The sequence below is a fragment of the Nyctereutes procyonoides genome, unplaced genomic scaffold, assembly GCF_905146905.1.
Source record: "Nyctereutes procyonoides isolate TBG_1078 unplaced genomic scaffold, NYPRO_anot_genome, whole genome shotgun sequence".
NCBI lineage: Eukaryota > Metazoa > Chordata > Mammalia > Carnivora > Canidae > Nyctereutes > Nyctereutes procyonoides.
In genome coordinates, this window is record NW_026575046.1 from 1,061,454 (window position 1) to 1,075,584 (window position 14,131).

The 14,131-nt window shown below is 41.9% G+C and overlaps 1 protein-coding gene across 1 annotated transcript in view; it reads right to left on the reverse strand.

Annotated features, from left to right (window-relative positions):
• MARCHF11 (membrane associated ring-CH-type finger 11) overlaps window positions 1-14,131 on the reverse strand; it is a gene marked incomplete at its 5' end in the record, with an annotated part of 95,898 nt that overhangs the window by 22,055 nt on the left and 59,712 nt on the right. The window lies entirely within an intron of this gene.

Sequence of the window (14,131 nt, forward strand, 5' to 3'; positions counted from 1 at the left end):
AAATGAAATACACTCTGAAGATACGTGTGGAAGACTCCTTTATTCGGAAACTTATTTTGCTCTTCAACACATTTGGCAACTGCAAAAAGGGGAACTGTCTCTCATTTTTGCAAAATAAAAAATGCAAGAAACAAATATATAAGTTACATAGAACCGTTAAGGCAGCACACTAGAATTATAAGGGAACTAGAAGATCGTACATTACCCGTCATTGGCACATTTCATATACTCAGATATTACTGAATTTTAATTATCTGAAGGGTAATCTGTAAAGCCATTTTGTCGAGATTTAGAATTTGAAAACAAACGGAGTATCTTTCAAATTCACAAATGAGTAAGTAGCACACTATTCAAAGGGGAGAATAATTTGGTGTCCTAAGTATCAGTGTTTGGGAGGATTTTACAGTACAGATGATCAAAAGTCTTTCAAGGGTGTTATCAACTTGAAAGAATTAATTAGTCATGTTCTCCCTTTTGCATAATTGAGACAGAAAGAAAACTAGAATTGCTATTATGGTTTGTCAGTAAACAATGAAACTCAAAACAACCTGCACAATTTCATTCTGTGTGAAAGAGCTCTGGCTGGTGCAACATATGGCTTGTCAGAAGAATTCCTAAACAGTTTAAATGAGCTTTAAACACAAATGAGCTTGAACAACCAGTATCCGTTGGGCGAATTGGACATTTCCTTAAACTCTTTACTTACCTGAGGTCTGAACGTGTGCATCCCAAATGGCAAGTCTATCGCTACCCATAACCTCCCTCTCTCCCTCACTGCTTCTGTCTCTCACCATAGATAATTTGCACATTGTATTTAAATGTGCGCCTTACCTGGCATATTCATGGGTGTTATTAAATTCTACATTTGTTAAAGATTAAATACAAAAATGGACTTGAAATATTTAATTCTCTGAAGTCATTTATTTTTCCTTTAAAAATTTCAGAACCAGAACAGACTGGGTGGCTCAGTTGGTTGGGCATCTGCCTTCAGCTCGGGTCCTGATCTCAGGATCCCGGGATCGAGCCCGGCATCAGGCGCCCTGCTCAGTGGGGAGTCTGCTTTTCCCTCTCTCTCTCCCTCCCTCTCCCCGCTTTCCCATCACTCATGTTCCCTCTCTCTTTCATAAAATAAAATAAAATGAAATGAAATAAAATATAAAATAAAGTAAAATAAATATAAATAAAATAAAATATAAATAAATAAATATAAAATAAAGTAAAATAAAATATAAAATAAAATAAAAATAAAATAAATAAAATAAAATATAAATAAAATAAAATAAAATAAAATAAAATAAAATAAAATAAAATAAAAATTTCAGAGCCAAATGAGAGTTTGGTGGCATTCTACAACAAGGGTTTAATATGCAGATTCCCTTACTGAAAAATGGGTTTTACCTTTACAATTCTGGATGAGTAATAATTAAATTTCTTGACATTATTTTATCATTTCAACTGAATCAATTCATTTCAAGCATGTATTTGAAGTTATTTTTCTTCTACTAATTTCCTGTCATAATTTTAAACACGCTGATTTCAAACTGCCGGGCATTTGGATTTAAAGCCATTTTAAATTTGGTGTCATCGAACAAGTATGAAGTGTCACTGTTTGTTGGCTTTGTTTAGTGTCAGGGCTCACTAAAATTTGCATTGAAATTCAACAACATGGTAAGCAACGCAGAAAACTACTGCCAACTAGCACTCATTCCAGAGGGATCCTATCATGTCTGTATGCATTACAATACTCTTTATCAATTTATTAATCACATCAGATACATGAGAACAAAGCCTACTTTTAAATCCATGAGGCAAAGGTACACAGTCGTGTGTGTGTGTGTGTGTGTGTTGTGAGTGTGAGAGAGAGATTTTCACACGGTGAGCTTTATGTTCCAAAATACGTAAGTCTGAATCACAGGAGTCTTGGCTAAGCAGTGGTGAGTAAGGAGGATTTATCAAGAATGGTATTGGGCACCTGACTGGCTCAATTGCTTAGACATCTGCCTTTGGCTCAGCTCATGATCTCGGGGTCCTGGGATTGAGCCCCACATCTCACTCTTTGCTCAGCAGGGAATCTGTTTCTTTCTGGCTCTCTCTCAAGTAAATAAATAAAAATCTTAAAAAAAAAAGAAAGAAAGAAAGAAAGAAAGAAAGAAAGAAAGAAAGAGAGGAGAGAATGGTTTTACGGAGATCTACTTTCCTTTTCCGGAAATCCTTTATGTTCCAGGTTCATACTGTAATTTCAGTGGAGTTAACTTTGGACAGCTCAATATTGTACAATTAATTATCTTTAGCTTCAATTAAGCTTACTAATTAATGGATCCAATACTGCCTGTATGACAATTTAGAAAAACCTGGTAGCCACAGGCCTATGTGGTGAGGTCCTACTAACCGCTTAGAGTTTGGTGAGCTGCTCGGGACGGAGGGATGAGGCTGAGGTGTCTCCTGGGACACGGGAAAGTGTGGGTGGTTTACACCTGAGAGTCAGCATGACGGCAGGCCACACTGGGCCTGGAAACTTCTGATGCATGAGGCTTAGCTGTTCCTCGGCCGGGAAGGAGAATGAGCCAAGGAACAGACTTACCGGGAATAAGAAACATTGTGTTTCACACTTGTTTGATGACACCAAATTTAAAACGGCTTAAAATTCAAATACCTGTCAGGTTGGAATTAATGTGTTTTAAAGTTATGTCCAGAAAGCTAGGGGATAAAAAAGAGAACAATTCTCAATTTCAGTTCACCGAGATGCTTATTTATTATTACCATAGAAATTGTTGTTTTTTTTTTTTTTGTGGTAGAGACAGGAAATAATTTGAGATTTCTGAAGCTTATTTCTCAAGAAGGATAAACCGCTCGATCTGTAATAAGCTCCCTGAAATTTTTGGTTTTATATCACTCCGGTAATAATGCAAATATGCCAGCGTGTCTGAAAGTGCATCGATGCTCTTCATACACTGATGAGCCTTAAAATTAGCACCACTTCACTGCATAGCTAATGAGGGCAAATCATTATTGAGACCAAAATCATTAAACCGATTATGAACACAGGGATTTTCCCTTTGAACGCTGATACCATCTTGGTAATTTCTTTGCCCATTATATAATGCTCTTTCTTACTGTTACCACCATGTGCAAAGAGTGGGATTGTTCACATTCTTCCCCTAGGAAAAATAATGCTGCTTTCCACCACTAAGAAACACCCACCTGGCGTCTTTGCCCTGGAAGCCACGCATGATCTAAGGGGCTCAGCCTCAAGAAGCTGTGTTAATGGACCATTAGCGTAGACAATAAAAATAGAAAATGAGTCTCTCGGGGCTTCTCTCTCTATCCCAATGGTATCCAAGGCCTGGATTTCAGTCTGTAAGATATTCCTGAATCTTCAACAGAATTTGTCAACTGTGGAATGTATTTTTCACTCCTAAAACTTACTACATATGGATGTATGTATATATGTATGTGTGCCTGTATCTGTGTGCGTATGTAGTTATTTAAATTTCTTTCCAAGTTTAGAAAGGTAAGCACTGTACCAACAGGCAGATTGACTCTAAATAATTGCTATTATTTCTTTCTTTCCATAACATTTGAATGCATTTGACTTTTATATTCCTGAAAAGACGTTCACTTCTACGCAAACTATTGGACGTATTGTTGTTTCTAGCAAAAGTGGGACCTAGTGGTTCCTCTTCTGAAAGTTCATCCTCATTTGGTGTATAGAAGCAGTTGAATAATCAGTCTATATTTATATATGGCCAATATGTCCCAGGCACTTTTCTAAGAGGTTATGCATACTAATTCATTTAATCCCACAACAACTCTGTGAGGAAGGTACTATTATAATCTCCATTTTAAAGATAAGTAACCTGAGGCAGAGAGAGGACAAACAAGCCAGGCAGTCTGGCTCCTAGGTTCATGCTTTTACATTATAGGGCTGATCCTTGAACAACACAGGGGCTAGGGGTGCCAACCCCCGCCACAGCCAAAAATCCATATATACCTTCTGAGTCCCCCCAAAACTTTACTAATAGCCCACTCTTGACCAGAAGCCTTAGCAATGACAGGGGTGCCTGGATGTCTCAGTCATTGAGCGTGTGGCTCTTGATTTTTGCTCAGGTCGTGATCTCAGGGTCGTGAGATCCAGGATCCACACTCAACAAGGATTCTGCCTGGCGAGTCTTGCCCTCTGCCCCTGCCCCCCTTCACCATGTGCGTCTGCATAGTCTCTTAAATAAATAAATAAATAAATAAATAAATAAATAAATAAATCTTTAAAAATAAAAAAGAGACCTTAGCGATGACATAAACAGTTGACTAACTCCTATTTTGTAAGTTATATGTATTATATGTTCCACTCTTACCATAAAATAAGCTAGAGGGGGAAAAGGCTAAGAAAATCATAAGGAAGAGAAAATACATTGGCAATATTAAACTGGATTTATCCACAAACATCCACATATAAGTGACCTCACGCAGTTCAAACCTGTGCCGTCCAAGGGTCAACGGTACTATATAATAGTTCTACTGAGCTCTGATGACAATTAACTACATACACCCCATCTTTGCGGTGACACCACAGTTTTCCTGGTAAACAGCTTCAAGGCTGTCTTCTCTGGTCTCTTGAAACAGCTATCCAGCTGGACTGCTAGCCACGAGTCATTTCCTGATCCCCCATGGCACCCCCAAGTCTACACTCCTAATGAAAGGAGCCCCATGAAAGAGGGCTATGTATGCAGCTCAGTAGATACCCCCAGTGCCTGGCATATAACTGTTGCAGGAGAGAAGGAAGGGATAGAGGGATATGACGAGGAAGAGAAGGAAAGAAGACGGAAGGGAGGAAGAAGGAAAGAAAGGAGGAAGGGACGGAGGGCGGTGGAGAGGGACTTGTACATTCCCCAATTCTGCTTGATCGGCCTCCCTGTGTTGTCCCGAATGCCATGTACTCTTCATTTTGGTCCCTCTCTGCCTTTGGGCACTTTCCTTTCTCAGCGGGCCATGCCCTTCTCCCCTCTCTCCTGGGTGGAAATCTCTCACCCACCCATAACTGGCTCTCATGCCCCAATCTGTCCTCGTGCAGAATCCCTCTGTCTGGACCCCATAAACCACTGTTTATACTTCTGCTTATTGCGGATTTCTCTTGCATCCCAGACGATTCTCTCCCCGTTGTCTACAGACTACAAGACTCATGAAGGCAGAAGCTGAGTCTCAGAAAATGCTTGACTGCTTGGCATCCTGACTTCGGTTTCCATCATCTGACTGCGCAACGTCATTCTCTGCACGTCCATTCTATCCTCACTACAGGATCAAGTTCCAGCTCTGGCCAAACCACCAGCAAGTAGACAAGCAAGAATTTACATTCTGATCAGTTTTCAAAGCCCAAGTACTTTCTAAAATCCTCTTCTCTCCACCTACATAAACTGACACATCCTACATCTGAAAGCAAAAACAAACTGGGCATAATTATACCTCTCTAAAAGGTGGTTGTACAGTTAGGGAAAAGTCAACAAATGCAAAAAGCAGTTGAGCAGAGCAGAGTGCCAACGAAATGGGACCAATCATTTTCTAAATGGCGTTCTCGACTACTTCCTCAGTCTGAAAGCTGCAATTTGTTAAATGAATATTAACATAAAGAAGACAATCTCAAGCAGAGAGACCTCTTTCATTTTACTAAAGTTTGAGAGGAATTAAATAAATTCACGTTGGAAATTACTTAATATTCTCACTATACAAGCTGTTCAGAGATGCACCAAGTTAGGTCCACCAGGCCTAAAAAGACACAGACAACGCACTTGGCCTGGAATTGGGTATCACTGTGTGTGACGGTCCATGTCAGTGTGACATTCTTCATGGGAAATTAAATAGCTACCCCAGTAATTACCACAGACTTCTTTGAAACCACGGCAAAATGGTTGCCTTTCCCAATGAAATCTAAGTAACACAGATTTATAATTTCCACAGAGAAAGAAGGATGAAAGAATAAGCTGGGAATTTTCTGTTAAGAAATGACAGGATCCCAAGCCAAGGTAAGACCAAGTCATCTCCTCATATAAATCACTTCCAGCCAGTAAGATAAGAACTGGAGAAAGGCATATACTCCATCAGGCCTCCAGGAAGCTATTTAGAAGGATGTACCTGTCATTCCATTGTCTGAAATAGTTAATGTACCTTCTCAATTTAGAACCCAATTTCCTCCCCGAAAATAACACATGCTCAGAGGGAATGAAATTGAACTCAAAGAAAGTAGATTCGTTCAGTGTGCATTAAATCCTTCATTCTAAAGCACCGTTTCACCTTTGTTTTTAAAAGGCAGGCCAGATATGAATCATAAGCTAATAGTTTTGTGGTGTGATGATTTATAGCATGCAATATGACAGGTGGGATTACTTACCAGTGTCACAGGAGAGAACACCTGCTCTTAAGAAATGTCCTCTTCAGAAAAATAAATTTAGCTAAAACCTATTTTCAATCATTTTTAGATGGTGTTTAAATTGAACCACTATAAGTTGGGATTTGAAATACTGGCAGAAACATCTCTATGTGTAATCAACCTGACATGTGGATACAACGTTCAGTTAATTATATGCCCATTCTTTGTAGAGTTGTATTTATAAGCTGCATATTAAACATGATTTCATGCTTTGGTGTGGGTCTTCTCTGCTAGAAAAGCATCTTCATAAACTTATCAGAACTGAAATAAAAATCAGACAAAAAAATTTTGCTTTGCCTGAAAAAGGTGAAAAAAGATTTTTTTGAGAAAGGTGAAATCTAAACAATTCAGGGAAAATAAATAGGAAAACATGAAATTGCTTCTTTAAAATAATTTTTAAAACTGATAAAACTCTAGCAAGGCTAATGAATAAATGTAAAAGGAGGTATAAAATAACTGCTCCTACAGGTAAAAAAAATAGCAAGGGAATATCATAAACAACCTTATGCCAATTAATTCAATAACATAAATGAAATAGATAAAACATAACTTATCAAAACTGACTCAAGAAGAAATAGAATTTATGACTAATCCCTTACAAAATAATTGAACTTATAATTAAAAGCCTTCCACAAACAAATGAACAAACACCTCAAGGACCAGATGGTTTTACTGGAGAATTTTATCAAGCATTTGAAAAAAATAATATCAAAGTTATATATACTCTATCAGAAATAAAAGAGGGCAAAATATTCCCAACTTATTTTATAAGGTCATGCAAAATCCTCATACCAAAACCCAAAAAAGCAAAAAAAAAAAGGTTATAAAAAAATTCAGGGCTAATATTCACTATGAGCATAAATGAAAATTAATCCTCTACAAAATATAGGCAAATCAAATCCAGCAGTATATAAAAAGAATAGTGTGCATCCTGAATGAGTAGGATTTATCCTAGGCTTGAAATGTTGATATAACAGAATGTCAATCAATGTAATTAATGATATTAAGAAACTAAAATAAGAAAAAGATCCTCTTAAAAGATGCAGTAAAATTATATGACAAACATTCATGATGAAAACTAGGAACAGAAAGAAAACTTCTTTACCCAAAAAGGGCATCTACAAAAGACTTAAAGCTGGGATCATAGTTAATGGGGAGGAAAAAAATGCTTTCCACCCTAAGATCAGGAACTGGGCAGACATGTCCACCCTTATTATTCCTATTCACTAGGGAACTAGAAGTCTTAGTCAAGGGAATAATTCAAGAAAATAAAAATGGTATAAAGACTGTAAAGGAAGAAATATAAAATTATTTCTATTTGAAGATGACATGATTCTCTATGTAGAAAATCCTAGGGAATCTACCAGAAAACCTAACAGAATTAGGAAATTAATTTAGTAAAGCCTCCAAATACAAGGTCAATAAACAAAGGCCAATTGTACAAAATACCAACAGCAAAGAGTTGGAAAATGAAATTACAAAAAACAATACTATGTAAAAAATATCATCAATCATAAATTACTTAGGACTAAAATTTTTTAAAGATAATCTACAAATCGCTACTAAAAGAAATGAAAGAAGACCTAAATAAATGGTCATTATGAAGACTCACTATTATTCAGGTAATTATTCTCCCCAAATAATTTAGGTTCTACAGTTAACCTAAATTAACTCATTAATTTAACTTTAACTCAGAAGCAGAAGAAAAAGCAGTATCAGAAAAATAAGATTCCTTGTTTCTGCTTACATTTTCAAAACAGAGGCCACTGGTTTAGAACGATCACTAATCAGAGTTGACATTATCAATCTAATTTTAACTCACAGTGATTAACAATGAAAAGCAAATCTCCGAAGCATTGGTTGCAATTTCTGCAAGAGTTCAGCAGAAAACCCTCCAGACTCTCTCGTAGGGAACAATCTTTCCCGCCATTCCCTTGGCTGGTGGGAGTGTCTCTCCTGCGAGGTACCGTGTCTTGGCCACAGAACATCACTTTGTTTAGTTAAAGTGCTTGGGACTAGATCACGTGACCCACAGAAAAGCAGAGAAGTGGATGGGCAGCTCCCCATGTGTCCTAAGGGATGTCATGAGGGCTTCATTTTATTGTACAGACCTCAGAGCACTGATGAAGTTTTTTTCTTCTAGAAACCTGGAGATACCAAGAGGTTTGACAAGCCATATTCCAGGACCACAGAGATCGTACTCAACACGGTTTGCAGCTCAAGAAGAAACTGAGCACCTCATGGGGAGGGCCACCTTGGGGGTTCCTGGGATGAGTGTCAAGGACTATGGGTCTGGGTCCTGAGATGGAATGAAGTAGGAGAGAAATGTTCTTTCCCCAGAATAAAGCCCCTGGGAGAAGACGGCCTCTAAGACTTTCCTCTGGTAAGAAGGTTCTTCCCACTTTTCCTCATGACAATTGGGCTCAACTGTGCTAGATGCATAAATAGGCAAGGCTGCACTTTGACTTTGGGGTCAGGAGAATAAAGTCCCGGGTGAATTGGGACAAAGGTGAAACTGGCCCAAGGCCACAGAAGGCAGCAGCGGGATCACCTACCCAGAGTCAGGGAGGCCAAAGTGACCAGAGAGTCTGCAAAGTTTGAAAATGTAGTTCTGGCAGAGGGGGTGGGGGAGGAAGTGAATGTAAAGTAAAGGTTTGGTTACTGAGAAGCAAAACTAGCAGAGCCCAGAGGTGTGGGGTGGGAAGGGATGCTGCATGGGAGGGGGGCATCCGTGAACGTCCGGGGACCAGGACACTAACTACACAAGGGAGACAAGCCTCCTAAAGAAATGTGTGCCCAGAAAAGGCCCTCGAATAAAGGCTACCCTGTATCCCAATGCCAAATCTCCAGAATAGGAGACGAAGTCCTGGTGAAGACCCTATCTGGCTGTCTCCAGACTCACAGGACGATGGTAGATCAAAGGGGTGGACGCTGTGAAACGTTTTCTTACAAGAGATGAGTGTCCTTAATTGCAAGGGTCTGTCTGGGAAACATCTCTCAAGTGGCCATTAGCAGACGCAATGACGCTTGAGCTAACAAGCATTACTTTAGCAACTACAGGGCACAGAGTCCACAGCAGAGACACCAAAGATTCCGGGTCTCACTTAAGCAAGAGCACATGGAGTCTCCCCCTTTTTTTTTTCCTCTTAATTCTTCCAGAACTATCCCCCATCTCATCTCTCAATGTTCTCTCTTGTTCAGTTGTTGTGATAGTTCTAGAATATGCCATCATTGCCGGAGGCTTGTTAATCCTCACTTCATAGTTGGAAAGTTAAGGTGGAAATACACTTTAGCTCTTCGGTGTTCAAGAGCTTATATTGCTTTCTCCCTTTCTGCTAATTCTTTCTCTAACAAAAGCAGGTGCGGGTCTATTATTTCCAATCAGGGAAACCTGCTCCAAGTGCCAACTGCCTTATAGGGTTTCGTCTTAGTAACTAGATTTCATCCCATATGAATCAAGAGTGCGCCTGGTTATAATCCATTTTTAGCTCATTATTCTTCTCAGTATTCAATATTATGTTTAAAACCAGATTCCCTGGGAGACTTCTATCCAAGTAATTAGTAGGTGGCCATAACCACATTTAGGTGTTTTTCTCCACAAAGAGTTGAAAGCTACCTTTGCTAAAGTTACTTAAACTCTCAGTGGATTGTTGCTGTTTTCAGCCTTGATTTTGGAGCAGAATTGTCATGGCAAGCAACTATCCTCCCATTTGAGATACCTGGGCTCAAGTCCCCCAGCCTCTGGGTGCTCTGGTGGGGAGAACAGTGCCCTTGGGAATTAGGGACCATCGCACGCGGTGCATCACCTCTTCCATGGAGTTTGTGCAGACTCTTTACCAAGTGGCTTTCTCTTAGCTACGGGGAGACAGCATAATGTGCTGGGACAAACACACAGCTGTGAACTGGCTCTAATAACAGGTGGAACTATCCTCATAAGGATCTCAGTGTTCTTCTCTACAAAATGACATTTGACGCGGTCTCTCAGACACTCCATGTAGCGACACTCCATGCCTTGCTCTCCTTCTTCACTGGGTTCTGGGGACTGAAGGAGTGGCGGCAAGCCCATGAGGTCATGAAGTGGCATCCGTAATAGGAGGCCAGCCCATCACACTGAGTATTAAATGCACAGTGTCTACTCCATGGCCCTGGGCTTCGCCTCAGTTCCCTCTAGCCCCAGACCCTCCTCATCACCATGAGATGACACCACCACCATCAACGTGTGCACAGAACAGAACCCGCTTTAAATTTATGATATGTCTAAATGTATCCCTTCAACATATACGTACCAGCTGCCTATTACATGCCAGGCCCTACAGCAGGTAAGTAGGCTGAGGAGAAACCCTATTCTCACGGGAATCACTATCTAAGCATTAAAAAGAAACACAAGGGGCATCTGGGGGGCTCAGTTGGTTAAGCATCTGCCTTGGGCTCAGCTCATGAGCCCATGTCGGGCTCCCTGCTCAGCATGGATCTGCTTCTCCCTCTCCCTCTGTTGCTCCCCCTGCTTGTGCTTTCTCTCTGTCAAATAAATAAATAAAATCTTTTAAACAATGTTTTAAAATAAATTAATTTTTTAAAGTCAAAAGAAACACAAAAGGCTTTTAAGACAAGGCAACGGGTGACCTGAGTTCGAAAGGATGGGCAGGAAGCATCTGTTCAGCGGAGAGTACGCTGAAGACTTGGGGGGGATGGGAAAGGCCGGCAGGAAGAGAAGCATGTGCAAAGGAGCTGATGAGTCTGGAAAATAATGAGATTTTTTATTGTTCCTGGAGAGAGGAACCCGTATGGGCAAGTGCTGGGAGCCAGCTCCTGAGGGGCTTCCAGAACTGGCTGTGGAGTTTGAGCTTTGTGCTATCAGGCAATGCCGACCAGACAATCACAAGGAAGAACCAGGTCTGAATATGGCAGGATGACCCTGAGGGGTTTACCTGCCCGGTTCTGCTCTTGCTCCTGGTGTTTCCCAAAGAGGGACACAACACGGCCCACCCCACATGCTCTTCCGCCACGCGGCCTTGCCAATCCCCGTCAAGGAGAACCCATTTCTCCGCTCTCTGAGTAATGGAGGCTTTAAGCAGCAGATTATGGCAGAAATGACCCTAAATCAATTCCAAGCACAGACGGTACCTGTCAGGGCAGCTTTTACTTGGGAGGGATGTGGCCACCTCAAGGCCGCCGCGCTGTAAGGATCTCAAGCCCCGAGAAGCCCTGGGTAAGGACGATGCCATGTGAAGAGGGAGACCAAAGGGCGCTGGGGTACCAGACATGTGAATGAGAAGCTATCTTGGAAGTGGCTCCTCCAGCCCCAGACCCTCCTCGGAAACCACAGCGATCACAGCCACCCAGCTGAAGCCTTTCCAACCACAAGGTCACGAGCAAAAGAAAATGATTATTTTAAACCACTAAGTATCGGGATGGCTCTTTCAACACAAGAGACTAGTGGAGCCGCTCCCTCCACTGATGATTCTTTGCATCGTGGCAACTGCAGGAGCCACAGGCTGAGGATCAGAAAACCAGACTCTCGATGTGCCACCAACTCACTCTCAGGTTCCCCAACTTCTCAACCCTTCTCACCCTCACTTTTAAAATGAAGATTTCAATTAAAGAGCCTGTAAAGGTCCTTCCTGCTCTAAAATTCTCTCAGATACCCCTTTTTATTATGTAACCTTACCTTCCCACAGTGCCTCAACCCTCCCCCATCTCCTCGCCATGACACCGAGGGGTCCCAAAACAAGTTGTCCTTAAAAGCATGAGGAAAAAATACATAAATAAATAAATAAATAAATAAATAAATAAATAAATAAATAAATGCATGGGGAGTTCTTGGGGCAATGGAAATCATCTAAAATTGGAATGTGTGGATGGTTGCCCAAGCCAATGTATTTACTAAAAATCATTGACTTGTGCACAAAAAAAAATGGGTTATTTTAGTGGTATGTAAGCTATATTTTAAAACTTTTTAAAAAGATTTATTTATTTATTTTAGAGAGAGAACGCTAGCAGGAGGAGTGGCTGAGGGAGAGGGAGAGAAGCTCAAGCAGATTCCCTGCTAACCGTGGAGCCCGGCATGGGGGCTCGATCCCAGGACCCCAAGGTCAGGACCTAAGCCAAAGCCACCCAGGTGCCCCTCAATGAACTATTTTCAACTCCTCAAAAAATCCTTAAGATAGCAAAATGAGTGAAAATTTTTCAGCAATACTTGCTTGGTTGGTGTGTGCTATCTTTTATCATAAAATACTTGAAATGTGTTTAATTTGTTAATCAAACATAATTCCTAGTGCAACCTGGGACAGAGCCCGTAAGGAGGCCTTCTACCCAAATTCACTCTGCTTAGCTTTCCAATGCCCACGAAGGTACACGCTGGAGAAAGAGTTTGGGCTCTGGGATGGGATTTGAACACAGGGTCCCATATTTCTACCTCTCTGCTGTGTGGCTTGGGACACAAAGAGTCTTTTTTTTCTCTCATTTAAATAGAGGTAATAGTAGCTATGTCAAACGTCGTGGTAAGGATGAAATGAGAGTACACAGACAGACAAGCAGACAGGCAGACAGAGGGCACAGGACCACTGCTCACTTGGCTATGATTATTATCACAAAGGCCAAAGAGCCCTAATTGAGAACTGCTCTGAGAGAGGGAAATCTCCGAGCTGCCTGCTTCTAGATGCTTCTAGATGAAGTCTGATGGAAGAATGATCACCGGAGTGTGTGTGTGTGTGTGGGGGGGGGGGCAAGGCTGCTCTGCCCAATCCCCAGTTACACCCCAAACCACGTCCCGCTTCCTCACATGCTGCCATCACCAGCACACCCCTCTGCTTGACTGTGAAGAAATCCTTTCCACGGACGTAGGAAATCTCTTAAGTGAGATTCGGCAAGGGGGGAAGGGGGGCGAAGGGGGGGCATAGCTAGGACAGCTTCTCATATTTATTTATTATTTTGAGTGAAACTTGAATAAAACACACAAATGCCTTCCCCATGATTCCAGGAATTCCTCACTCGCCCTTAGTTTTCCATTAATAGGGGCTTTATAGGAATAATAAAGAAGAAGCCTTTCCTCACTACCGAGATCCTCCCTTCACTCACATTCTGATGGGGAATCCATCACGTGCGACGCCACGCACGGCGAGGCCAGGGCGCTCCCACGAGGTGCACCCGCCCCTGCTCCACCGCCTGCTGTCCAGTGAGGAGCCTGACCCACGGCCAGGGGCCGCCGGGGACCGCCCCGCAGTCACGGCTTGCACACGACGCTGTCACAGCAGAGACACTCTGCAAAACTGGAAGTGACGGAAAGCACAGAGAGGGAGGTGACCTGTGCGCTGGGGTTTTGAAGCGTCGGCAGAAGTTCATCAGGTGGAAAAGAAGGTGCCACACAGGGGACCAGGTGCCTGTCATTCTCTAGCTTCAGGTCGGCCTCAACCACTCCCCTTTCCTAATGGTTTTGAGTTCTCCTCCCGCACCAGCTTTTGCGAGCCGACGGCAAATAGTGACTCGCTTGGCCGCTCGTGCGAATAATCTAGGCTCACCTCTGGCTTGCATCTCAGGTAGCCCACGCCCTCCCGAGCCATTAGACCGATGCCTGGCAAGCAGGGGGCCACACGCTGTACAAACGGCACTGCCTGTCCTCACGCCACAAACTGCGCGCAAGGGGTTGTGTCTTGGAGGGGGTTTGGTGGACCGTCATCGGCCTAAGCCAAAGCAATCTGGAACGGCTTCCTGGAA